Below are 27970 nucleotides of genomic sequence, written 5' to 3' on the forward strand. Positions count from 1 at the left end.
TCCTCATCTGTGGATAAGAGAAAACAAGGTAGAGAGGAAAGGCAGTTGGGGAAGGCAGCGATACAGGATGGGAGGAAGTGATAAAGAAAAGGGTCAGAAACCAGTGTCTTTTAAACACTACTCTTCTGAGCAGTTATGCCTGTGCTGGATGTGCAGCCTATCCATGCTTTTGGGGGTGCCACCATACACAAGCTAAATGGTTTCACTCCTGCAGGGCACAATGGACTTTTTGCCCAGCAATGACTGAATATTTTATGTTGCTGTTTACCCAGGAGTTCTGCAGATCCCCAGGGTAGCTCTGAAAAAGGTGGGAGAGGGGGCCAAAGTGTCTTACCATATCTTGGGAGTTTGTTTGAACATAGTGGGGGACAAGTTTGTCAAAGCTAGAAAGAATGTTGTGGTAATATGTACCTTTTCATAGTGGTGACTTTCCTCCAGCCATAACAGTTTCACAAGGAATCAGAAGTGAAGAAGGCAGCCCAAGGGGGACTGTGGGCCTTCCAAGCAGCCCAGGTGATCTGTGTTATGTAGTTAAGGGCCGGCATTGCATCGAGGGGGAGCTCACTCCTTGACTGGTTTAAATCAGCACAGCCTCTCTCGAGGCTCTGGAACTGTGCTGGTTCATCCTAACTGAGGAAGATCTGGCCCGTGATATCCAGGCTCAGACTACATGATGTAGGTTTGTCTTCTGTACGTGCAAGAGGTATCCTAGGAGTCTGGGACAATATGGATTACGCTAAGGAATTTCTAGCTGGTGAGTGGAGCAGGAGAACCCACCTAAATTAAACATGAGACCTGTATGTCCTGCCTAAAAATCAGTAGCTGTAGCTGGACGCTGCCAGGCTCACTGCCCTGGGAGAGAATTAGCTATCTGAACTCTAGCTAGGCTAGGGAGCCAAGCAACAGCATTTGATGGGTAGAAAAGGTATCCTGTTTCTTGGGAGGCTTTTCTCACAGGATTGAGCCTATCTGTTATGAGGAAGAAAAACTACTATGGGAAAATAATAATGCGTGAAAAACCCCTTGAGTTCAGCTCACTTTACACAAAATGAGGGGCTCATAAATCCTTGGCTTTGCTTTATAGTCAATGAAGAGAGATGAACATCCAGAGAAATACTTGGGTCAACTAAATTCTATCTTGCTGTTTGTAGAGGCGTGTGTTTGTCCCTGTGACTAAAGGGAGGGCAGAAGGTGCTTACCAGAACTCTGTACCCCAGGCATAGTATTCCAACAAAATCCCATGGGAGGAGCACTCTCTAGTAGAGGTCAGCTGGCGTGGCAATGCCTGAGTTTTGCAGGAAGGCCAGAGCTCCAGCCTCCATGCCAGAGTGAAGGAGACCAGACAGTAATGAAAAGATCATGACTGTAAAATTAGCATGGAGTGGATGCTCCTGGCATAGTGTGTTGGAATGTTGCCAAAATCTCAGGGAAAAATTAGAATGGAAAGAAAAGTTAGAGAAAAGGACCATGAGAATAAGCAGAAGACTAGAGCAGAGCACTGGTAAACGTTTGGACTAGAACAATGGCTGGAACATGGGTGGACTATAGAAGGATTTAGGCCAAGCTCTGACTTGCAAACAAAATTCATGTTTGGATTTGACCCTGCTGATTGTCATGGGTGTTGCTGAGTTTACAGTTTTCCTCACTGAGGAAGGAACATGTAGGGACGAGAGCAGTGGGGTCAGGGGTGCCTTTGCACTTCTGGCTTGGCAGATTTTCCTCTCTTTGGACTTTTCTCAGCCTCTGGGAAAGTCCATTGTTGCTACAGCCTCATTTACTGTAGTTTTGCTCCTAATTCTCATTCATGCTCAGAAGGGTGCAAAATTTGCAGTCAATCAGAGGGACTTTGACAGTGGAGTTTGTCAAAGATAATTAAAGCCTGGAATCGCCTACATGTTTATTTTTATTTTATCGGAATATGCTGGGATGAGTCCAGATTGTATACCAGGAATGGTTTATTTTGCTTTTCTTCACTTTAATGGCACCAGTTCTTTTTTCCTCTCAGATTCTTCCATTTGCTGCAAAATATATTAGGGGAAAGAATTCCTTTCTTTTCCATGCCATTTTCTCTCTCAGGTTGCCAGAGCATAAACATTGCTGATACCAATCCTTCTCCTTAGTCCAGCTACCTTTTAAAAATGTTATTTTATTGTAACACCTTTGCATTAAATAATAACATTCAAAGCCAGTTCTCAGGTGCTGTAAACACACTCCTGCTTTGGGGCAATCAGCAGTTTCAGCAGCACATATGCAAGCAGCTCACACTGAGCTCTCCTGCACAGCTGTGGTGCAAAAGCCCAGCACAGATGCACTACAGTAGCATGTGGCAAGTCACAGCACTTGACACCAGCAGAGTGACCTGAGGCTTTACACCATGACTGCAAGGCCACCTCTAGAAAAACGTGGTGGGGTGAAACAGACACTGGTCAGGGCAAAGAAGTTCAGTGGTAATGGTAGGAAGGTTAACTCAGGGGAGGGGGGAGACTGTGGAAGAGGTGAAGACTTAAGGAGTACTTAAAGGGAGGCAAGAGAATATGTGACAGCCTGGTATGGAAACTATACAACAAAAATGATAAACTGGGAGGGACCAGACTGACAAACAGATCAGGAGATATGGGAGATCCTTCACTGGTTTCAAGGAAAAATAATGTCTTGGTCAAAGTGAAAGAGAAGAAAAGACACAAAAAGGAGGATGAAAGAAAGATTTTGTTCAGAGTTGCAATGGCCTGGGGCAGATCCACTGGAAGAGAAGTGGGAATTGTGTATAAGTAAGACAGGAAGGAAAAGAAAATTGAACAAGAGATTGATGAATATAAGCTGTTGTCCACAGTGCAGTCATAGCTATGGCTGCAGTGAACCATGGGTGCATCCAGGGTAGTATTAAATTGCTAGTACTGCTGTGTAAGCAGTACCACACCATTATTCATGGTGTGGCTGTGGCAGCAAGGGGTGCCAGCAGTCCTGGAGACAGGCCGATTAGCTTTATAAGCTGAGGAAATCATTTTGGGAAGAAAACCAGAACTGCTCAGGGAGGCAGCAGCAGAACACAACCACAGGAGAGATTTTTTCTGCTCAGAATGGATGAAATACAGGTCTTAGCTCCCCTCTTTTGTCTTCCACTGGCCCTGTCCCATCTAACTGGCAGATACTCTTTCTCAGTGCAGGGCCAGTATCTGCACTACCAGTATCCACCTGGGGCACCATTGCCTTCGAGGGCTTTCAGGTGGTCTGTGAATGACAGCTTTCCCTACAGTGACCAGAGGCTTCAGCACTTGTGGAGCAAAGGGGTTGAAATAACTTCTCCCTCCTCAACGAAAATGAAATGCAAGAGCCCTCTGTCTCCTCCCTACAAGCAAAGTCGTAGCCTATTAACTGGGATGAAGGGATGGTGGGCTGTAAGGGAGACGAGAAACGTATCTTTGTGTGTGCTTGCAACTTTGTAAGAGGCAATGTTACCATGGCAATGGGTGGTCTTTACTGGGAAGGGGAGTGAGCTATAGTCTTAGCGTGGGGAGAAGGGGGGAGCAATACTAGAGGGAGGCAGCCCAAAAGTCTCGTGGAAAGGGAGAGAAGGGACTGTAGTGCAGGGGAAAGAGGTGGTGTTCAGAGAACCACCTTTGGCAAAGTGGCTGTGACAGCAAGCCTGACATCTGGCATGGCTGCCCCACAATGTGGGCTCTCTGTTGAGCTGCTACAAGATGGGCACCTCTAGACTGAGCCACATATTTCCACTGAGGTCATCGCCCCTGTCAAAAGAGAAGGCACTGCAATTAGTGCCCGAGGCCTCCGGCTGGAATGAAAGCCTCCACCTGGATGTGCCCATTCTGCTCTCCCTCATCCCCACCCCTAAGACTTTTGGTGTTTCAGCAGAAGCCCTGTTACCCAGCCCAAGATGACCACATTGCGTGGCCATAAGCGACTGGTCAGCTGGCAACGCAGGCCCGCTGCCTGGTTCGGAGCCAGAGAGGTACTCCAGCCCCACAGAGAACTGCCAGTGACAGCCCATTACGGCATGGGAAAGGTCTCCTCCCCATTTCTCATACGATGCGGATGGGAGAGGAGTTTCCCTGGTCTCCTGTTTTTTGCAAGGGGAGGGGCTGAGTAGCCAGAGCTGTGCGTGCCTGAAACAGTCAGACGATTGTGCGGGAGGTGGAGAGGAGAGGAAACAAAGAGCCGTGGCTGACAGCGCGGCACCACCAGCCATCGCAGAGTAACACAGCCCTCTTCCCACCGCTGCCCCTGCAGCCCGGGGCGGGCCATGTCCCTTCTAGTCCAGGCCACCGCTTGCCCCAGCGCCTCTGCTCTCGGCAGCTGTGCGGCTCCGCAGGCTGGACAGACACGGGCAGGTTTACACCGAGCGCTGGGGCCCCCGGCTCTGACCCAGGGCGGGGAGGTGCCTGGTGGCCGCGCCGGGGTGCCCTTCCCGAGGGCAGCTCCGAGCCCAGCCCCGGCTGCGGCCCGGCTCCAGGCCGGGGTGGGGGCCGTGCCCGCGGCCCGCACGGAGGCCCCGCAGCCGGCAGGTGGCAGGGCAGCCCCGCGCCTCGCCCCGGCCCGGCCCGGCCGCCCAGCCCTCTGCGGAGCTTCCCGGGCGGGGAAAGGGCCTTTGTGTTCCCCACCCCGGCAAAGCGCAGCGCCTGCCCCCCGGCAGCCAGAGCGGCGGCGGAGAGGGGGCTGCGGGCTCCCGGGGGACACCGGTTTCCCACGAGGGAGCGGGGCTGCGGCTGCTGCTCGGCCCTGTCCGCAGCTGCCGTAGGGTGTGATGGGCGTTTTTATTATTATTATTAATGGCAGCTCGTTCGCGCCGAGCTTATATTACAGCCCCATTGTGCGAGGCTCCGCACAGGGCAGTCAGAGACAGTCTGTACCCGGGAACAGGCAGTCAGAACAGAGAAAGGCAGGAGAGAGGGCGGGCAGGAAGAAACGCCACTGAGGGAGGGGAAGCATTTTTTTAACCTGGTTCATCCAACAGGCCAGGGGCAGAAAATGGGGTTTGTAGGCTGCCACGGGCCCTGTCATCCTTTGGACTTCGTAGTCCCCTTGTGTAAGTGGAATAAATAACCTGTGGCTGGCTGGTTTTTGGTGGTTCAGCATTTGTAAGTGCTGACCGTTTACCCCTTGGTTAAAGCTAAACCTGCCTTCTCTTTCCCTGGCTGTTTAACAGAGGTACGGGCAGCTGGGAGCCCATGCCAGCGTGCTGGGTGCTCTGAAGGTAATGATTAATCCCGGGGGCTCCTGGCCGGCCCTGCTCCCTGGCCTGCTGGCATCAAGGGATCGCTGCCCACCTGCCCGCTGGGGCTCGCCCTCCTGAGCTCAGGCCGGGGCGGGCAGCCCTACAGGCAGCAGCGGCTCATGAGGTTGCCTCCCAGGGGAAGAGGAGGACCACTCCAAGCAGCTGAACTTTTCACTCCAGTCTACAGACAGATTTCCAGGGATGCTTGAGAGAGGGGAGGGGATAGGAAGCAAGATTTGTAGGGGGACCAGCCTGGCCTTTTTCAATTCAGCTGCAGAGTTAGTTAACAAAGTTGCAGGTTCTCAGTCTCTTTTTCTCTTTCTTGCCAACTTTTTTTTTTTTTTTTTTCCCCCTCCGTCCTCAATATAAATACCCTGGGGCGGTTTCTTTTCTTTTTGGTATGAATGTGATGATCTTTCAGGGCTGTGATTGGCTCCGCGGCTTGTCATCGGGGACACACCTCCTGGCGTGGGGCCACCGCCTCCCCCTCTTGTGAAAGCTTCTCCTTGTAACAAGTGAGCGTAATTACATCAGTTACTCACTAGAGCACAGACCTGCTTTAAATTTTGGCCTCTCCAGCGAGAAGCTGAAGGACTAGAAAATGCAGTTTCAAAGGCCTGTAACACTATGGACCATACAAATCACGCTGTGCTCTTCGGTCCCAGGAATTAAGGCTCCCAGCCACACCTGAGTAGGAATGAATACCTGTACTAGCCATGGAAATGGCTACCTGTTAGGAGAACAGAGCTGCCACACCTGAGAAGGATTTCTGCTTTGCCAAAGCTTGGCCTACTAAAAAAGCTACACCTCAGGTCCCTTTTGAATTGAGCTTTGGTGTAAATTAATCAGAAAATGTCACATTTTCAGGGGCACTAAAAAGGAAGAAAGCTCAGGGTGAGAGCCGCAGGTGCTGTGGATGATCCCTTAAAAAGAGCAGAGCCAACCAGATGAAGGCATCTGTGTGCCAAAAGAAAATGCATTTCACCCAGCGGCAAGATCCTACAAGACAGGGCCAGACCTGGTGGGGGAAGAAAGTGACCCTAAAGAGCAGCATTCCTGTCCAGGTGGATATTGCAGCAGCAGGTTGATGCATTTCTGACAGATCAGGACAGAATTGTGCAGTGCTCATGTGAGCTTGTTTCAGAAAGGGCTGAGTGCTGTGGTAGGAGCATCCTTGCTGTGCTCCAGGGGCCCAGATCCTCTTCTGGGGTAAATAGGTGTAGCATGAAAGAAGCCAGTGCTCTCGCAGACAAGAACCAATTCCATGCTGGTGTGGCAGAGGTTGGCTGATAAAGAGAAAAGTTTCTGCACAAGAAAGAAAGGAAGCAGTGCTGTGAGTGAAGGAGAGGACTCCTGTCTTATCCCCTTTTGTCCTGCAGGGATGTGATCCTGATGCATGGCACAGATGCTGCTGCAGCTTGGTGAGTTGGAAGGATGCAGAGGAGATGTAGGAGAATGCAAACCATGCATCTGGCTGGGACGGCTGAATCCTCAGGTACAGATATTTGCAGGGTGTCAGAAATTCTGACATGGGACGGGCCCAGGCCTTTTTAATTGTGTCTTGCAAAAATTATGCACGGAGAGACATTTACACCCCTGTCCCCTCCAGCTATTCTCTAGCATGCAGGTGTTTGCTCAGAGCAGATCCAGCCCTGCTTCTGGACCAGGCAGAGCGAAACTTGAACTGACACTCACACTGTTTGTCCAGTGGACTGAATATGGTTATAGCCTCTTATCCCTGTCTTTCTCTTTGAACTCCCTGTCCTCCACGAAAATAAAAATAACCTTCCGCTTTCTATCCTGCATTAGAAAAACTTCTTCCTGAAAATGTCATGAAAACTGATGTGCCCCTATGAAAAATGTGGGTTTTGATGATTCAGCATTTTCCCATGGAAGATAAAAGTCCTTTGTTCCTCTGACCAGCTCCCAGCAAATGGCTCAAAGGCATGTGGTTCATGTTTCCTCCCAGGAACCTGTTCCTGAAGCTGCTGAGAAGCTTCCTAGGTCATGGCCCCCTCAGTAGGTGTCATTGGATCAGACAGTCTGAAAACTAGCAAAGAGCTCTCATTTGTTTTTACAGACTTGAAACCATGAAAAATAGTACTCGTGTTTTCCGTGGCATCAGGTGTTCTCTGATCATATGAGGTTCAATGGGACCTGGGTGCTGCCTGGTTTTGGGAAGAGCTCTCAATACAAGTGTCTCTGCCCTGTCACTGAGCTGAAGTTGTGGAAAGGAAGGAGCAATGTACCACAGGAGTGAAAGAGGAGGCAGGAAAAGGGACAGCAGGCTTCCACTTCTGAAGGATAAATACTTGAGATTTGGGTACCTGAAACTGAGAACACCCTTACCAAGATGTGAGAGCTGCAGGGTACCTAACATCATTGCAAGAGATGCCTGTCTACACCAAGCACCAGGGAACTGGGACACAGAGGACAGTGTTTAAGGTATGAAGCTGGATTTCTGGCACAGGAGGAGAGGGCAGAACAGAAGGAGACTGGTACTGGGATGGATGCTTCAGCAGGCCACATGCACTTCCATGTTCCTAGATGTCATATCTGACTTTGAGCTGACCTCCTGCCCAGAGTGAGAGTGTCAGGATCCCAAAGGACATTTGATCATTTCCCTTGCCTGTACTGCAGCTGCCAAGCCACGTTTCTTATATACCCTTTTCAGGTGGATCAAGCTTTTATCTTTACTGCTATTATGATGCCTAACATTCCCTGCAAGAAACCATTGTGGTGAAATTCCTTATGTAGAGACTGAAATGCAGAGATGGCAGGAACAAAATAATAATGCTAGCCATAATAATAAATAACAGCCCCATTTGCTTTAATCTGTAGCTCACAAAACAACAGCTCAGTCGAAATTCTCATCTGCTGTGGAGATAAAGAGTGTGATTTACTCTGTCAGCTATGGAGAACAGACACACCACAAGACAGTTATCTCTGGTCATAAACAAACTGGAGTGGCTTTGCCTTTTAACAGGCTCCCTTCTCCTTCTCTGTGGAGTGCTACTTTCTGCCTTATGTAACCCCCTGGGCAACTCCACTGACCTATTTTGTTTTAATAAACTTGAGCAGTTTGAGCTATGGGCCCTTCACTTTTCTGATGCTGTTGCCACTTCACAGGGCTCCCTTTCTTGCCCTGCTCTGCAAGGTTCCATAGGTAGTATCTTGGGAGAAGCTAAATAAACAGCTTCCAAGTTCTTACACAACCCATATGTGTCAAACTTCCTTTTGAATGTTAGCCTTGGAGGTGAGAAGGAAAAGCTGAGTTGACTAGGAAAGCGCATAACCTTTCAGAAACAGTTTTTTATTACCTTCCTTATCACCCCTTTAAGGTCATAAAGATTATGCCAAAGAAGCTATTAAGTTTTCCAGGATTGCAAAATATTTTATCAATGATAGAGATGAAGCATGCCGTTCCACTTTTCAATTTTTTTGCTTTATATTTCCTTTTATGTTTGGGGATTTGATCTTAATCATCTCTCCATACCTTTCTGTTTCCGTCCTGATTGGAGGCATGGTTAATTGTTTCTTGCAGCCAGAAGCCTGCACTGAATTGCAAACAGAAGACCTCTCAGGCATTAAAAAAAAAAAAAAAGAAAAAGAAAGAAAAAAAAAGAGTGAACCTGGAAACTAAAAATGTGAGCAGTGAGCACCATGAGTCCTTAACAGACTGAACTTCTGGTTTTCGGTCTGTCATGGCTCCTGAGATGTATGTAAAAGTTCTGAACAGCAGTGACTGACAGCAGTGTTCCCAAAGTGACAGCAAACTCCCTTCTCTACTCAATTTAGGAGCTAGATGTATTCTTCCGCCTAAAAACATCTGTGAAAACTTGACACCAGAACATCTCTAGCAGTTAAATACTGGAGTCTGGGCTGAAAGGGCTGCACATTGGTCTCCACCAGGTTACCCTAGGGACGAAAGAGGGATCAAATGCCGTATGATGCCGTCTGAGATTCCGTTCCTCACACGCCACAGTGAGGAGCAGATTAGTGTCCTGCTCCTAATGCATCCCCTCCAAATCCCTCACTGGAGAAGGATATCCAGAGCTTTGGAGAAATGCTGAAAAGAGGCTCGTGAGAGGCCCAATTCTTCACACTGAACTGGAAAATGTTACGAGTGGATTGCAAAGCTCTACTGAATATCAAGTTAATCCAAGATTTACGTGCCATAAGCCTCCAGAAACTGGGCTGTGGTGGGCTTTAGCTAAAGCAGTGTTAGCTAACCTTTTAAGAAACCCTGTTTTTCCTCCCTGTACAGCCTTTCTGATAGGCCTTGTTTTCCTGAAGGAACAGATCCTCAGCTGGCATAACACAGATTCATCTCACTGAAGCCACTGAAGCTGGAGGTTAGGAGCATCTGACCCCAAAACAATTCCTCTTAATGGTGACGTGTTTGTTGCCACCAGGCAAGATGACACACTGAGTGCTGGTGATGGAAGAGTAGCAGACAGGCTACTGGCACAAATATTCTCCTTTTGCCTCTCCCATGGCATTTACTACAAAGAGAGGCAGAAGCAGGAAGATGAGACACTTCAGTGAAGTTGGCATGAAGAAGAAGAGACAAGTCTTGCTCAAGCTGAGTTAGAGTGGGAAAAACTTTTATCAGGGAAGTGCCAAATATAAATCACAAACAGATACTGCTTGTTTGAGACAATTCTGAAATAAGACAGTAGCCAATTAATTAATGCCAACTGCCAATAAAACAGAAGAGTATTACAACCTTTTAGGACAGCATGTGTCAGCCTTTTTCACAGTGTCCTGCAGGGAGGGGCTGCCCCTTTCCCACATGATTAGACTTCTTTCCTAGGGTGGACAGAGAGGCCAGGGTGCAGGATCTTCGAGGTGGTGTTTCAGGTGCCTTTCCAATCCAAGCAGGCATACCAGCATGGATTTTATGCTCTGTTTATGTTTTCTAGGGTTGTTCTCCAGTCTTGCAACCAGCATAGAAAGACTTCCTTTGTGATTGTAACAGGAAAAACAGGGTGGGTGGAAGAGGATGAAAAACCCAAATGGACATGACTGCTCTGACAGCCTGTCCATCCTGGGGGTTATTTGTAATTCCCAGGTGGAAACTTTGTCTCTGGGGCAGTGATTTGTGGTGCTGAAGCCACCCACAGTCTCCTAGTGGCAGCTTAAGGTAGACTGGTCACTGTGTAGGAAATGCAAGTTCCATCCTAATCTTAACATCCATTGCAGATGACTTATGATGACAATGGCAGACTTCTAGTAATTTTAAGAATTACAAATTCAACATATTTTCTCACTTTTGGAATAGAGCTATTTAAATGTGGAACAATGGCCATCTGTATTTGGATGCTTAGTATATTTGATAAAAAGCATCTCTTTGTCTTGATTACTTTTTTAAATATCGAGTTACACATGCTTTTCAGAAAACATTTCAGAAAGTTGAACTAAAGCACTGCCTAAGCACCTGGAATCAAAGCTTGATAAGTGATAAATCCACTTTTGAGAGCAATTGCTCTTCCATGAGTAGAAGACGACTATTTATTCCATTTCAGTTTATTAAACAACTTAAATTCAGTGACTTGCTTATTCGAACTTAAGAAACTTAATGAAATTTGAAAAAAAAAGGCAAGCTTGTTTTTTAACTCTGACCTATGAGGAAAATGAGGATGAGCAAAAAAGATGCAGCAGATATACAGTGTTGGGGTGTATGGTATCCTGGAACAACCTGTTTAACCCACTAGCCACTGAAACAATTTCTTTTGTTTAATATTAATTTTTCTTTTCTGTTTTGCAATTAAGGTGGTTTTTATCAGTAATAAACAAAGAGTTTAATAGAAGTGTTTTTAGAGATTTTTTAACAGATTCAAATTTCATTCCAATTGCAGCCTGATATGAATCAATTCTAAAGATGAACAGTCATCCTATAGCAAATTAAAAATACATAATTCACTGTTTCCCAGCATAGAAAATTGTAATAATAAAGATCTAATAAAAACATGTAAAGCTGTAAATGAATGTGTGTAGATAAAACTGTCTGCTGGTAACAGTAATTTAGTAGGTAGACTGTATGTGGTTTTAAGTCATCACAGTCTTTCAGGTTACAGCCTGATGAGTCTCAGCCTTTCTTTATGGAAAATAATTAAAAGGATAAATAGAAAAGAAGGTTTTATTTAATATTTAAAATAAGGTCTCCTGCTTACTAATTTAAATGGGTGATTTAATCTGTTCACTGAGGCTCAAATTTATCAGTTTTAGTCCAGTTTCCTTGTAGTTACTGCATGGGTGGGGTTTTATGCACCTGATGTTTCAATTTCAGGCTGTTCTCTGGGAAGTTGAAGCCAAGCGTCCCTGAACTCCATCAGATTTTCCCCATCAATTTTCCAGGAGTTTGGGATCATCTTTCAGTGGTCCAGATCTGTGAGTACTCAGTTGCTAAAAACCAGCCCCTCGTGCAATTCCTCATGGGTAGCTTCTGTCACTGCCTGACATGCTCCACTAACATCAGAGGAGTGAAGAAAAAAGATGCTCCGATGATAACACATGCTAACAGTTTGTATTGTCCCTGCCTCTGCAGTACCTCAGTTTCAACCTCCTGCTTGTTTACCAGATGTTTTCCATCTCAAAAGTGACTTTAGACCATCATCAAAGCCTTTGTCTGTACCTGTGATGAGGCAGAAAGCAACAGCCACAGAGCAGGCAAACCCAAACAGAAGTCATGATTTGAAAAGTAAAGGCAGAGTGAGCACATCTAGTCTGAGGCTGGAGGATAATGTTATGAAACTGTGAAAACAGTGGAATAATTTCATTGGAGAATAAGAAAAAAGAAATAAGATAATTTATTGTAATACAGCTAGAAGTGTCAGTCACTTTCTAGGATCTTTTCTTCTGCTTCTTCATACTTAATTTCTGTCCCATCCCAACCCATCCCATCCTTTTCTTCTGGGTACCACAGGACCTTGAAACTCCTCTTCCAGCCTCCAGAGCCCAGCACAGAGCTGTGCAGTGCAGGGATTGCTGAACTATCTCTCTGCACAGCTGCAGAGTCTCCTTGTGTGAACTCTCTCAGCCCCCAGTGTGCATCCCAGAGCACTGTGCCACCCGGACATCTGCTAGGAGTCAGGCACAAGGGGAGTGGTAGTGTCAGTCTCATGAGGCAAAAGCAGGCAGTGAGCAGAGCAACTTGGTGCTGTATCATACCTGTTCTCAGCTGTTTCCGTGTGCAGACAGTTCCCCTGGTGCAAGGTACACACTGCATATTTGCACCTCCTACCTATCTCGTGATCAGCCCATCTGTGTCATGAATCAGCTCCTCCATGAGGGAGAGGCTTTTGGAGAGACGTGTTCTAGCTATTTAATGCATTTATTGCAGTGTGTTTAGTCTGTTTGTTAAACTAGTAATGGCAGAGTTCATGTTCACTCCATCAGGGAAAACACCTTCCTATGTTCCTGGCAAACATGTGCATCCAATTGTCCAGTTGGGATCCAAAGTGACCCACACCTGTCATCCCTGAAACCATCTTCTGTTTTCCAGCCCTCCCCACCAGTTTACAGTTCCTGTTCTTGAGCTCCTTCCTCTGACTGCAGATGCCTATCAGCATAACTGGAATTCATGGCATGACCTTTGATTCCATCTGTCCTCATGCCAGACTCCAGCAGGTCTCTGTTATCAGATACTAAGCTCTATTACCACATGAAGTGCATGCACAAATTTACCCAGGCAGGTACGCTGGCATCCTCGCCTGATAGTTCCACCTTCGCAGGGGAGCACGGGCATCTCTCAACGTCCTTAGGGCCGCCAGAGCCTCTCTTTACACAAGGAAAATATGTTGGCACAAAAGGCAAATGATTACACATGCTTCTGCTATTTTCTCTTTCTGAGGGTAAATGCTTGTTCACATGCCATGATGTCATCTTTGACACCACACACTGGTGGTGTGTCAGGCAAAGATGGTATTGCCATTTGCTCTCACCCTGAACCTGCAGGGAGCATCCAGCCCTGGAGCCCAAATATTTGTCCTCATTATCCTCCTTCTAAATCAAGGCAGCAACATTTCCCCAGGTGGAAGCACAGATAAGGGGTATGACTTGCCCAGCATCACCCTGTGAAGGCCACAGCAAAGCTGGGGACAGAAGCCAGGCCTCAAGAGTCCCAGTGTTACTGTTCTGCTATGCCATGGCTGGTTTCATGGCACATACAAGTTCTTCCAAGCAATCCTCTCTCCTGTGTAGACACCACAGTCATCAGCAGGGCTGCTGCCTGAGCCCTTTTACACCTCAGGGTATGACCCTTCTTGGCTTGACCTGCAGTAGAACTCCAAAATTGGCAATATGGGGCAGTGAGAGGCTGGTTGGCCTCCTTCTGTCCTGGGTAGGTTGTCAGAGTTTGGATCCCATTCCAGGCTCAGTCTCTGCAGAGAGTTCCTGCACAGTCTGTAACCAGAGCAAATCTGACAGAGGCAGCAGGACTCCCACAGCGCACCGTGGTCCTGTGTTTATAGCAAGATGTCTCTTCACCAATAGGCGATGGGACACAGAGACTGCTCCCAGCGTAAGTGCTTCCTGAGATGCTTCCTAGGACCACTTGAGCCACAAAATTAATTCTCATTTCCTCTGAGACCCTTGCTCAGTGTTCCTGGCTAGTTCCTCATGCTGCATTCCTCTTGCATGAGGGCTGAGCTCACCATCAGCCACCTTGGCCATCATTTCATTCATTGCTCTGAGCGAAAACTGTCCCATCTCGTTGTTCTGGATACACCATGCAAAATCTCCCTGCCTCAGCTTGGCCTTGCACATGCTGGCTGTGGCACGTATTTTGGATTTGGGCACTCTAGCTGCAGGCAAACTCTGTTCTCCTTCGGTAGCATGCTGGGTTTATTCAGAGGGATTAGGAAATGTTCCATGGTGGGTGGAAGCACGTAGCGCATCTGAGGTGGTTGCTGTGGCTGTAGGAGGCAGCTCTGTCCTGGCTCATGCAGCCTCTCCTGCCTGGGGGGATCCTCTGTGCTGCTTGCAGCAGCGCTGCTGCAATTCACCCACTCACCCACCCTGGCCCCGCAACTACCGCGCCAATTGCCAAACTGGAATGTCTCAGCTGATCCAAGGGAATTTTAATTGAACCAACTTTGCCCACTGCAAGCAGGTGCCAGTTTGTCAAGCTTTGGTGATGTTAGCTGGCACCAGGGAATGCAGTGTATTCACATGCAGGCTTTCCATGGGTCTGCAGGAATGCTTCCTGCTAAATGACTGCATATGCCTTTGCAATCCTTAAATGTAAGAAGCGCCTTTTTTTGTGCATAACACACCATTGAAGTCATCCTGGGAGCCGCTTCTCCCTTGCCCCAATGTCTCTCAGCTCATCACACAGCAGAAGTTTTGCATGTGAGAGGAACGGGACGCGGCCAACAGCAGGCTTAGCAAATTGATCTTTGGAGAGGCAAGGTTTGATGCCAGGTCCACAGACCTAGGGAGCTTGCTGTTGAATCTCCTCCCAGACAGAGTCCATACAGTGAGGCATGGGGCAAGAGACAGATTTGGTATCAGGCAGATTTTAGGCGTCTTTGAGCAGTGCAGACTAAAACCAAACACCTAAAAGGGAAAAGTCTTCAGTTCTTCCATGATGTGCGTTGGCCCTGGAGCAGACAGGCAGTTGCATTTGCAGCTCACTTCAACTTGAGGTCTCCAGACACAGTCCTGCAAAAAGTACATCAAACAATGCTCTGCAGCAGCACAATGTGCTTGCTGTTGTTCTCACTCTGGTAGTGTGTGCTGTTCTCACACGCAGCTTCACACTCCCTGGTTATACATTAGCAACAACACATTCTTTAGCTGAAGTTTGAGTTGGACGTAGATTGAAGTCTGATACTACAAAGTACGGCTGGGGAGAAAGAAAACATCACTCAGGGTCAAATATTTTCTGGTCTGGGGTTAGTAGGCAGATCATGTGACAAAGCACTAAGTGCTGTTATTGATGAGTATTTATTGGGTACCAGGAAAAGAGCTACAGGCATAGGTAGAACAGGAAGGGGCTGCTTTGGTGTGGGCTCAACAGAGGTGATAAACTGGGGGCTGGATAAGTGAGGTCCTTCACTTTCGACTTCTAGCCACACCCTTTGAATGTGTGCTGTACCCAGAAAGCCCTGGTCATTCAGAAAGCCTGCACTTCTCTCCCATGGCCACCAAGGCCAATCCGCTAGGGCGTGTAGCACTCTTGACTGGAGACGGGGAAGCTGAGACCTTGCCTACAATAACCAGCTGTTCATAGCAGCCATGCCTGCTCCAAAAGAAGAGTGCCACAATTGCATGTTTGAAGGCTGGCTTTTTGTCCAGCCACTCCCTTTCTCTGCGTAATCCACCTGAGTGGTACACATTGCAGAGTATTATGCTGCTTGGAGAAAGGGCTTCAGCATGCACCGGTATTGGACAACCTTCCACAACTCCTGTGCCATCTTTTACTCGGGACCTAGCCATTAAATGTATCCTGATAAAAATCACGTTTAATTCAGCTGGACCTGGGTTGAATGTCATGCTTGAAAAAATGATTCCCCAACCATGTGCAAAACCATCTTATCTCTGAGGAAGAGAAGAAACTAAGAGTAATATCAATGCAAACATATCCCAAGATTAATGCAAACCCATCACCAAGGAAATTTGGTTTTTAATAATTCAAAATGACATATGGGAAATGCAAGTAGGGAAGAGAGGGGGAGCAAGCAAAGCCAGAACAGATCCAGGCAGAGAGCTACATCTCTCTCACCAGCTGTGTTTGGTCACTGACAGCTCAATCTAAATCTTAACATAGCAGGGGCGTGGGGCAGGTGGTGGCAGATCATGCAGTCTTCCTCATTACCTTGCAAGATCACAGTGCCAGTTTTACTAAAGCATGAGAGGACAGGTTGTTGAAGAATATTAGCTGTTACCCTCCCTTCCCCTTTTTTCTCTCACTTTCATTCTTTGTGGAGCAGTCATGCTGTGATCTTAGGCCTGATATTTGTAGTCTGCTTGCAGCCCTGTTTTACGAAGATGCTTGGCCTGGGGAGGAAGGTGGAGGCAGAACTAGCCACTAAAAGGGCTTTGTTGACAGATCCCTTTGGGCATTCACCAGAGGTCTCTTTTTCTTTCATTTACTTGTTGTTTCATAGAGCCTTTTTACTCTCCTGAATCAGTTGCATGTGGAAGGAAGGATAGAAAGAGAGGCAGAGCTATACAAGAGGCTGTACCAGCCTCCTGAACCTTGCAGACTAGAAATGAGGTATGGACCCCTTGGTCTCTGCCTTTTTGATTTCACGTGAATCACAAGGGCCATGGCACTTTCAGCACACTGATTTGGTTTGCTGCCATCTCAGGGAGGGCTGCTCAAGAGACAGCAGTTGGTGGACTTTGTCCAGGAAGAATCATGAAGCTTCATCATGAGCCCCAGTCTGTGTAAGATGGTGAAGCTGAATTTGTCTCATATGTAGGAGAAATTAGGAAATTTGCTAAAGGTCATAGAAAAAGTGCAACAGAAACAGGACCAAATGTAGGACCTTCACTGCAGGGAGAGACAATAGTTGGGCAGCTGTTTCTAGGGAGGAGATGCCAAACATTGATGCACAAATGTCCCTTGTAAGGATGTCCTTACAGAGAATGTAAGGACATCCCCTTACGGAGTCTTTTGGCTAGCTCTGAGAAGTTAGGGCAGGACAAGAACACAGCTATTGTCTTATTTATCAAACCAGGCAGAGACAAACAGCAGTTTTTCCCAGTGCTTCCGTACAGTTGTTTTGTCAGTGGGAGGTATGATTTTAGGAACATTAACATGATCAAACAATGCCCTGTGTCATCTGCATTTATTGGGCCTGTTTCCCTCCAAATTTTTGACATGACCTTTGATAAGAGAATGGCTTGCTGGAATGATCATAGATTGCTAGGAGCTCTTGTGAGACAAACCCTTATCAAAGGCTGAGCACAGCCGTGACCAGCATGGAGTGCCAGTCCAAATTTACCCAAGCTGCTATGTTGGCATGAGTCCCTAAATTCTCAGCTTCATGGACTTTTATCTTCCCCTGTGAAATGAAGGCATCATGGACTCTCCTCTTAGCTGCCACTAGCCTGCTTGACACCACAGAAATATGCCCAAGTGTGAACACACTCACCTTCCCAACCCGTGCATCAAGCTCCCCTCCCCAAAAACCTCAGGGAAGATATGTTTAAAATATGTTTCCCAAGTGCAGCTCTGTTTACTTGTCAGTGATTGTTCAAGGAGGTGTTTTTGGCCTCTCCTCTCCCATTCTTCAGTTCTCAACCTAACAAGGACTGTATTCTTGTCACGGTGTTTGTCGGGCAAGGAAGGAGAAGCAGCAATGGCTTCCCAGTGCCAGCTGGCACTGTGCCATCTGATTGTTGTAAAATGGGAATGTAATAATCGTAATAATATGATTCTAGCTCAGTTTGAACTTCTCCTGAGACAGTCTTTTTATTTGAGGGGTGGAGAGAGAAGGATCTATGTCTGACTGTGCTTCTCAGTCTGCCATTCCAGCTGTGTCTCTTTATCCTTCCAACCTTGCCTGTGGCAAACCAGGTGCCTTTGTAAAGGTTGCAGCCAGCTTCACCCTGATGCGCCCTGTAGCTGCAGAGAAAAGGCCCCCAAAATGTTCTCTGAGCACCAGAGTGGCTTCTGAATGCCTGATCTGCTTTTCACAACTCTCAGTGCTGTCTGGTGTCTGCACTGTGGATGGCTTTGTGTCTGCAAGAAGGCGCTGGAGCACCAGGACAGTGCGTATGAGAGGAGAGTAGTGGCTCAGCCCCAAGTGTTCCCCTCTAGCTTTCCTGCCTGTCTGGTTGTTAGGAAGTAGAAGGGAACTCAGTCATTAATAACCCTTGCAGTTTTTTGGCCTCCGTGCTGAGCCTGTCCATGAGAGACCAATTATCATTGTGCTGCGGCCAGAAACTTCAGCTAAATGGCCAACATTCTGGGATTCTAAGAAATTCTGTGGAAGAATTCCTTTGTGGAGAGAGAGAGGATGAGAAAAAAGAGGATTTTCTTGGACACATGGTAGTCTGTGAGCAGGGCCAGGATTTCATACAAAGCAGCTCGCTGCGGCTGGCGCCCTGTGCAGAGAGCCAGCATGTCACTTCAGACCTAATGGGACCAGCTTTCCCCACTGGGGATGATTTTCACCCTCCAGCCATCTCCATAGGACTCCACCGCTGCCCTGCTCTTTCCACCGCGCACAGCTGGGGAATGGATCCCTTGGGAGAAGAAGGGAAGAGCCTGGACTGATGCCAGGACCCTAGACAGGGCAGCTCCTTGCCTCTTTTTTTGTTGCCTGAGTCATTGGGTCCCCAGGAGAGGGGAATCCTGTCCTAGGCAAATCTGCACTGCATGTTTGTACCCATTAAACCCATAACAGGAATTACTGTATGTCATGAATGCCTGGGGGTTCTCAGTACTCCAAGATCTAAAATCTGCACTTCCAAAGAAAAAATGCTGACTAAAATGATTATAAAATATATTAAAATAATTTAAAGAAGAAAAAAGAAGTAAATCTCTTCATCAAGGGATTTATGCCTGAGCACATGACAGGTTTGGAGCACAATCCAGGGAGGGAGTGTGTGAAAAAGGCTTTATGACAGCTGAAGGTTTTAAGTGTGTAACTGTTTTCCAGGAGTTAATCCCAGGTCCAGGAGCACTTTTCAGATGCACATTAGGAGTTTGACTTCATTCAGGTCTCTATGCAGAAGGGGAGAAGTCTCCTGCCACAGTGCATGTCACACTTCTTTTTGCTGTGGAGTGATAGGTCAGGAGAAAATGTCCTGCATATTTAGTGAATTGGGGAAGGGGTAGCGGTGTGTTCTGTTCTCTGCCAGCATTTCCTTACCCAGCAGTTGCATATATAAATGCGGGGGGTTTGGCAGGTGTTAAAAACTTCTTTTTTCTTATCCGTGGTGGGACACTGAACAGGCTCCCTAGGGAAGTGGTCACAGCACCAGCCTGACAGAGATCAAGAAGAGTTTGGACAATGCTCTCAGGCACTTGGTGTGACTCTTGGGATGTCCTGTGTAAGGCCAGGAGCTGGACTTCAATGATCCTTGGGTACCTTCCAGCGCAGCATATCCTGTCATTCTGTGATTCTGTGTGATTCAGTGATGTATATGCATACCATCAAAAGCTGGGAATGGCCAGAAGGCACACATCTGGGCTGGTGCTGGCCATGTGAGTTTAGGATTGCAGTAATGACAGGAAAGGGCTGAACCTCGTGCCATAAACCCTCCTGGGAAAGTGTGTGTGGAGACGTGTTAGCTTTGGCCATTCTCTGAGGGAGCCACAACTACCCCTTGTCAGTTTTGACAAGGTACTTTTGACTCCTTGTCAGGAGATTAAGAATAGGAACCTACTAAGTGGTCCCAAAACGTCAGTGTTATTCCAGGCACAGGAGTAGTTGGAAAAGAAATGTTGTTTTCTCTGTTGTTAGAAATGTCTCCTGTGCTAGCCATGCACCAGTCACAGGACTAAAAGGTGAGGAGTGACCATTTTAAGGCTGGTGGGACCAGGAAAAAATTAAAAGGCGAAGTGTAAAATAAAAGGCATATGGCTTCAAACATGCTCAGGACTCACTGAGAGACCTGCACCCTACCCTGAGACAAGGGTTTTTGAGATTCTGGCCATTTTGTCCACAGGTCATTACTAATAACATTTCCTGGGTCAGCTGGTGTGTTACTGAACTATAAGAGTAGATCCTAGACAAAGAATCTCACCTCTGTAGTAGTTCTATTCAAATAGTAGTACTGTTAAAAAATGCTGTGTTGTTGGCTCTGGAGCAAGACACTTCTTTGTAAAAGCAGTTTGGAAAGCTGATGTTTGTCACAGTCGGCTCCCCCTCCTGCTTGCCTAGGCTTTTGTCCTTCACTGTCCATATCTGAGAGACAGACACCTTTTAGTGCCTATTTTTATGTGGGTTCCTATTCACTGAGAATGAGGAGGAAGACACCAAACCCTATGAACTCCTGTCAGATGGAGAAAATAACCCTTCAAAACTCTTCATACCCTATTACAATATGTGGCATTAACGAGTAAAGACTGGATTTCTGGAGCGACATCTGCTAATACTGAAGCAAAAGGCTGGAAATGGGTTTTGAGAGACACCCTAGAAGGTTTATCAAAGCTGATTCTTCTCGCTCTTCCTGATTGCTGCTTTGCTTAGTGTTAGTAGGCATTGGTATCCTTCCCCGCCTCTCCTGCCTCAGGCATTTGTACCTAGATAAATCTAATCTCTACAAGCTTCAGGCTCTTGGCCACAGTCCATGCTGGTGTCCTCTCCTCTGTGATGATGACCTGGATTATTTGTGGTTGGCCAGAGTGGAGCTGTGCTATCCAAGCCCCAGAGCACAGTACCAAAATCACATAGTCATGGCAACCCTGAGAACACAACTCAAACCCTAATCCCATTATAACGGCTCAATGTACTTTGCTCAAACTTTTAATAAGGTAACATGTACCTGAATAACTAGATTTCCTCCTCATGATCATGATCCTGCTCTTGGAGATGACTGGAGAACTATGATAACATAATCTGATTTGAATGACCTCTGCAGGCACCACCTGGCAGCTATTGATATCAAGTTAGGAGAATGAAGATGAATGGTCCAGAGGAATATTCAATTACACGGTTTCCTTCCCAAAGGTAATAGCCTGATGAGTAACAAAGTTACTTTCCCCTTTTTCCGCTGTCACCATCTCTGTTTCCAGGGATTTTTATTCAGTTACTTTCATTTTTCTATTCAGCACCTGTCTAGAGATGGATGGGCACTCCCTCTGTTTCTGGAAGCCACTGCTGCTGAATCAGAATCAGCTGGTTGCATTGGAATACAGAGGTAATACCCAGAGGGAAACCTGTGCTCTGCAGAGCCTGACTTCTCAAGACCCTATGAGCAAGGGTGTCAAGAGACAAGCTCTCAACAGTCTGCCTTGTTCTGGATGTGCAACTGCTCCCCACCCCTAGCAAAGAGCTTCAGCACAGAGATAAGGGAAGAACTTTCTCCTGATAAGTAACATTTCTCATTCCACCCTCTGTAACTAAGCACATGCTCAGCTTGACTAGGACTTCCCTTGTGATCCTGAAGCTTCACCTCTGCGCTCCTGAATTGTCTTTATCCATCAGCATCCCAAGGGCGTTGCTGTGGTACTTATAATCTGCCTCTGCTTTAGGGGCAGGAGCATTTTCTTTCTTCATGTCATGATGCAGGAGTGCACAACTTTGGGAAGTGACAAGTAGTAGGTTTCTTCATGTTTTTTTAAGCATTTGGTAGATATTTTGATGGCTTTCTACTAATTAGGGTGGAATATTTGCATCCTCTATGATACATGAGAGAATTCACTAACAAATGATGACTCACTACCCAAAATCTTTCACTGAATCTCAGTCTTTTCTCCAGAAGTTCATTTCATTCTCTTCCCAGCATGTGAGATGTGGTGTTTCTTGCTCCTGTAAATGTTCTAGTGAACCATTATTTTCATTAGCATTAGACAAACAGGGTTTTGAACACCACTATTACTCTCCTTTACCAGTCTCACCCCACTTCTATTTTTCCTTTTCATTGGCTTCTAAGCAAGCACTTTAAAATGTGTATTTCCTAGACAAATGTGTTACAGAAGGAGTCTGGTCTCCATACCTGCCAGCAGTAGTAATCCAGCTCTCAGCGCTAAAGATAAGACAAGTAAACTGAAAATTTGAGTGAACCTACTCCAAGAGCTCATGGAAAAGAACGAAAAAACTTCCAATTATTTCCATAGCAGGGTAGCAAGCTTCTACTTGGATACAGAACAAAATCAAAAATCACTCTGTAGCAGGAGGGACTCAAGTACTTATATTGAAATAATACAAGCAGAGAAGAACAGTATACTGGGAGAGAGAAGTGGTCAAAGAGGGGAGAAAGAAGTTGTCTTTAGTGGACAATATTCTGAGAGTTGGGGTCATTTAAAACCATATGAGCCCACAGACCGCAAGCCAGACTGGGGGAACTATCTATCTTTTGACTTACTGGAATGTGATGATAGAATGAAATATAAACAATTTAGCCATCATCAAGACAGTCTTCTTGGTTCCATCAAAATTTCACCTAGGGCCACACACTTTGCTTCCTAAATTGTGACCATACTCAGCAGACACTGGAGTTATTATTAGACATTTTTTTAGCAACCAAGTCGAGAAGATCCAAAGTGCTTTTCTTTGCTGGGCACAAGCATATGTGAAGAGAGGAAGCCCCTGGATTTGGGAATCTGTAAATAAACAGGTGGGAGACAGGAAGTGCAATTCTTCTATTGCTGCAGAAGTCCAGGCATGGAGGAGAACATGCATGCAAATAAAGACCATTAATGGCAAAGCTCAGAGCTGGAGTCAAGTATGGTACTCTCCATTACTGTTGCTTATACCATAAGTTCTTCTTGCTTCTTTGAAGTTTCCTATAGAACCTAACTCTTCTGTAGGCACACCCCAAAGGTGGTGGTAGTTATTGTTTAGAGACTTAATTTTCTACATCTAATTCTGGCCCTAGTGAAAAGCAGTATAAATTCTGAGACATCACCTCGACAGATATAAAAGTTTGGTGCTCACATCTCACCCTGTGCATAGATTTCTAGAGAACACAGCACACAGATGATAAAATCAGTGCCAGCAGATGTAAGGAAAACTCCATTGAGACTCCGGTTCTTGCTCCAGGATTGCCCACATGCCAAACTTTAAGTAGCTTGGACATTGTGGAGAAATTGCACCAAGGCCATTTCTCATTATCTGTCTCCTCAGGAGAGTGGTCATTAGGCAATGCCAACGAAGGTTTTAGCCTTGATCAGGCACTGAGGAAGGAGACTTTCTCTGGTCACAGCCACAGTGGGTCAGCCCACCTCACTGGCTACTTATGAAAGCCACTGTCAGAATTACAGATGGAAAATGCATTACAAGATCTGACTGTTACAGCCACAAGGACCACAGTGGCTGATCTCGTCACATCACTTGCAAAACCCAACACACAGAGCTATGCCTGGCCAGCTGGCAGTCCAGATGTTTTGTTCTTCCCCAGTACTTATCAAACCCAGCACATTCTGGTAAACTAGACCACGTACTTTAGCAATTATCCCACACTAGATGTAAAGAGTCCAAGTGATGACAAATTCACCGTTTTTCTCAGGAAATGATTTCAGTTATTTCTTTCCTGAAATCTTAAAAAAACCCCCACCCCTGCATCTTACTTTCGGCTTGAATTTTATGAGTTCCATTTTCTGGATTGGATTCTATTAGGGTTTTGTCTGTGGGGTAATAAACCTTCCTGCTCTTGGGTGCATTTTTCTTTAGTAGAACATTAAAATATCATAGTGTCCCTTAGTTTCTTCTGATAAATTATATGGGATCCTGAAGAGTTTATTGTCTTAAGATAGTATCTTAGAGATTGTATGTAATTTCTGCAGCTCATTTCTAAACCTTTCCAAGTCATTCTGCTTCCCTTTTGTAATGTGGGTAAATGTTTTGTCAATGTCATGCCAGTGGGAAATGTTCTTTCTGCTACTCCATATCTCCTCAATTATCTTCCAGGAGGAATAAGTTAGGCTTTCTTGCTCTGTCAAGAGCCAGCTTCCAGTGAATTATCTGCGTTACCCTCCAGAGCTCCTCAAAGTCACTGCTTTCCAGAATGCAACCTCATAAACACATAAAGCTTGTCTATATGGACTACTCCCTGCAATATTCATCTAGGACAGAAGTTATGACACACATCACCTGACTGCTGACTGATTATGAACAGCAGGAATCACTTTGTATCACTGATCTGCTCTTTCTGCTTCTTTGCTTTTCCAATTTTCTACTCAGAAAGTCCCCAGCATGGGGAGCATTGAAATGCTGTCCTAGCATTCTGCTGTCTTCCAGAATAGGGAGTAACTCATATTCCAGTCCACTTCCTTTCCCTGCCTCACTCACAATCACCTGAAACTGTTATTTTTTTGCTATGTTTGTGCCAACCAGGTTTTAATAAATTTTCTTCCTTTATTTTTTTCCCCAGTCTCTAGTATTCTGGTCAGTGTGACAGCTTTGGGAAATCTGCATCATTATTTCATAATCTGCACTATTATTTCTTTATTTATATGAGGCAGTGACTACAGACTCCAGAGCAGCTTGTGCCTAAGCATGTAGCAAGACTGTTCGTAACACTGCACCATCGTAATATGAGAATCTAGGAAGAAGATATGCAGACTCTAGGAGAAAGGATTTCACAACAGATTTTTTTTGCAGATGGGGCACAGTGACATGGAGAAGTTCAGAATAAGGATGTATGTGATTCTGGCTTGGCTGTTAAAACCCAAACTTTCCCAGCAACTGAGTAGCAGGAAACACCCTCACCCAAACTTTTGACCTCACTATTGCCTGACATTCAGGTCTGATTTGCTAGCATCTTGCCTTTCTGTTCCTTTTTCCTTACCCTTTGCCATCCCTGCTCTAATTCTCAGACAGCTGGTCTCATCTCAAGTGCACACTTACCTGTGTTGCCTTAGTCACGATAACTTATTCCACAATAGCACATGTCCTCCTAGATGATGTAAGTTTGGCCAAGAGATCCATTCCTCACTTTCAGAATATTTCCTGCCACTGAGACATGATACTGCTCTTTTCTGGCTCTCTATTCCTCTTTCAGAGCTGTGAAACCTCCTTTCTTATGAGCCATCGACCAGGCCTTCAAATTATGCAAAAATGCGAATTCTCCACACTGTAAGAATTTTGCATCAGTTGTCCTGCATAGTGTCTTTTTATTGTAGTGAGCACAAAAATCTGCTCTCATGAGAAGACAGATGTAGAATCCCAAACTCTGCCTATGCACCTGCTCCTTTAAGTACTCCTAGGGCCAGCCGGCTCTTCCACAGCTGGCTAGCAGATGGGGAAAGGTGAGAACAGACGAGCTGCTGTTCAGGGTTTCTGTGGCAGAGTAGTAGGATTGCATTAAGCTCCTCTTAACACATTATGCAGAATCTTAAGTCTTTAGCTGAACCAGGACTACAATCCTCTTATGCGACTTTGCTGAAATTCCGTGAGTTACATGCACGCACGCACACACACCAGCACAGAGGAGCCTTCAGGAGCAGCTTACCCCTCGCAGGTGACAAACGACACCAGGCAAGTCTGTGCTAGAAACCTGCGAGCCATCAGTCACCCACAGACAAGAGATGACTTTTGGCTCCCCCAAGCTTAACACATGTTGTGATTGCCTTCTTTTTATTTACGGGTAACGGCCTTGCTTGTTAAGGTTGGCTTGTCCTTTCTTGCTGGGGATTTTTGTGTGTTTGTTTTCTGTTTCCAGCATATTCATGTGAAGTCTTTACCTCCCTTGACCTCCAGCAACAAGGCAATAACTTGTGTTTGGGTTTGACAGTCTGTGAGAGATGTTTGCCATGAGTGGAGCTCGCCTCTGTGCAGGACACCAGGACAAAGCTGGGGAGTTGCTGCAAGGGTGGACATGACTGCCAGCACTGCGTGCCCATGTGCAAGTGGGGGAGATCCTGCCCTACTTGGAAATGGCATTTCTCAGATCTCATTCCCAATGGGGTTGCAATGAACAGAAGTTTATAGTAGCCATCAGGGTTCTCCCCCTTCATTTCAGTATTTTGATATCGTAAGTATTAATTGGTTATTTATTTGGGTCAGATTTTCAAAATTTACTTGGGATTTTCAGTGCCCACTCACCTAGGGACTGGGCTTTCAATACTGGTTGAAAAAAAACAACAATTAAGACTTGTTTAAAGTTTCTTACATTGGCATTTCAAGCCAGATGGCCAAAAATATCTGCAGAAAGACACATGGGTCAGCTCCTTGGGAGCTGGCACCCTCTGCCACCTTGAGACCCCACGCATCAGCAATACAAGAGCTGAGCATGGTGAACTGGAGAATACGAACCTTGGGCTCTTACTACTTACCAGCATGGGTTTATTTTAAATTTGTTTTGGCTTTCCTGCTCTCTGGCAGGGTCTTCCTACCTGTCGTCCCCTCCATACAAGCTCTGGCCAGTGTCTGCACGCAAGATAATGTGAAGAGCCTTGTGTAGCAACTGAAACTGCAGAAGAAGCTGTGAGGCAGCTGGCAGGGGAGGGGGCAGATAGGTGGCATCTCGAGAGCCAAATGCAGTCCTGAGGATTTCTGAGGTTGGCCTCCAGGAATTCTCAGCGGTGGCTCGTGGTGCCAGTCCTGCAACCATGTGTCCTGGTGCTCAGCAGAGTCCTCTTTTAAGTCCTGCCAGCCAAGGGGACTCTGGGGCCCATGGGGACAGTGGCATTGCCAGTGTCTGTGGCCATGGGTGAGTAGTGGTTGTCTACATGCTGAGGCTGTCCCCTGCAGGGCTACCATCCATCCCACTTGCTGGAACTGTGTCAAGGCAGTCAAGGGCAGGTTGTCCTGTGAGACGCTTTAACCCAGGGAATTGCAGCTCTGTTGCTGTTGAGGCATCCATGGTACATCAAAGCTTTTATTTAAGTTTGCCAGCCATGGGATATTTTGAATCTCTCTGGATAACTTTGGGATTGTGTCAGTGTCTCTGGATTTTTATCAACAGTAGGAGTGATTTTAAAAAAATAAAAAACCAGCCAGCTATGCCAGAAGTGGTGTGGTGCCCTCATGGAGGTATTCACAGTAACCATCTCCTGGCAGTGTTACAGGGAATATTTTTAACATTTGTATCTTCTCCTTCAAACAATCAATTTCATTTCTCCCCTCTGCTGAAGTGGAAGACTGGCCACCCTTCAGGCAGAGGATACCGTTTTCCATCAAGGGGACTAAACACCAGCCCTGTTCCCCTGTGCTATATCCTGGGTTTCCAGCAGCCAGCCCTATGCAAAGCAGGGTCTCACGGAGGGATGCAGAGCTGCTGCTGTCACCAGAGCTGCTGCTGAACTGCAAATAGCTCCAAGCCCTGCAGAAATACTCTACTGCACCCTTGCATTACCCTCAGCAGGGCCAGTTTTGTATGTGCTGAGGACTGCTGTGAGGTGGTGGTTCTACTGCATGAAGCCTGGGTGTGTGAAACCTCACCTTAGTATCTCATTCTCTGAACAACTTAAGGTTGCTCCTACTCATGCAGCTGTGGTGGGTTTCATAATCTTGTCTGTGCAGCCTTGTCTTTCAGTTTGTGGCCTCACCAGCTGCTGACAGCAGTGAGAGGCCTATTGCAGCACTGCCTGACTGCAGGCCACTGCGTGCAGCCATGTGGCCACCACCCCTCCTGACAACATGCCTTCCCCTGTCAGTCCATGTTGCCTCTGCTGCTGCCATGCTGTCCAGATCTAGAACATCTCCACCATTCTTCCAATCCCTTGCCTCTCACAGCTCTGTTGTCTGTCCTCCTGCCTGAGATGCAGTCGACCTTTCAGCTAGTCCAGAGCTTTTCCAACCCTGGTTCCACCAGTACATGTTTCAGCTGTCCTCAGTATCCCCTGGCTCTTGATTTATACTGCTGGTCGGAGGTGTTGCTAGCCACTGTCTTTCAGAATCTCAGTGGAAATAGTTAAAACCTCCATGTTTGTATTGGTGTTGACTCATGTTTTAGGAACAGATATCTGCCGAATTGTGAAGGCTCATTTCTGACTTATTTCAAGCATAACATCTATCAGCCCTAGGCCTCTGCTGATACATTTTGTACTTTCTGACCTGTCTGGACCAGATAGCACTGTGCAGGGAAATCTTTGTTCTGTCAGAGGCCTCCTAGATGCCTATGGTGCCCTTCTTCAAAGCAGCGCTCATGAGCATTTGAGGACAGTGCTTT

At 46.4% G+C, this 27970-nt stretch overlaps 1 long non-coding RNA gene across 5 annotated transcripts; it reads left to right on the plus strand.

Moving 5' to 3' along the window:
- The first annotated feature begins 572 nt into the window (after positions 1-572).
- LOC138107961 (uncharacterized) lies at positions 573-26791 on the plus strand. Of its 5 annotated transcripts, none has more exons than XR_011149798.1 (6): positions 573-754; positions 6610-6725; positions 11523-11623; positions 20777-20865; positions 20967-25831; positions 26182-26791. It is a non-coding gene; the product is annotated as an uncharacterized lncRNA (long non-coding RNA). The 5 variants fall into 5 exon arrangements; XR_011149799.1 differs by having other exon boundaries at positions 20967-21055; positions 25592-26791; XR_011149797.1 differs by having other exon boundaries at positions 20967-26791.
- The last annotated feature ends 1179 nt before the right edge of the window (positions 26792-27970 follow it).

This window comes from Aphelocoma coerulescens, chromosome 3, assembly GCF_041296385.1.
Source record: "Aphelocoma coerulescens isolate FSJ_1873_10779 chromosome 3, UR_Acoe_1.0, whole genome shotgun sequence".
Classification (NCBI taxonomy): domain Eukaryota; kingdom Metazoa; phylum Chordata; class Aves; order Passeriformes; family Corvidae; genus Aphelocoma; species Aphelocoma coerulescens.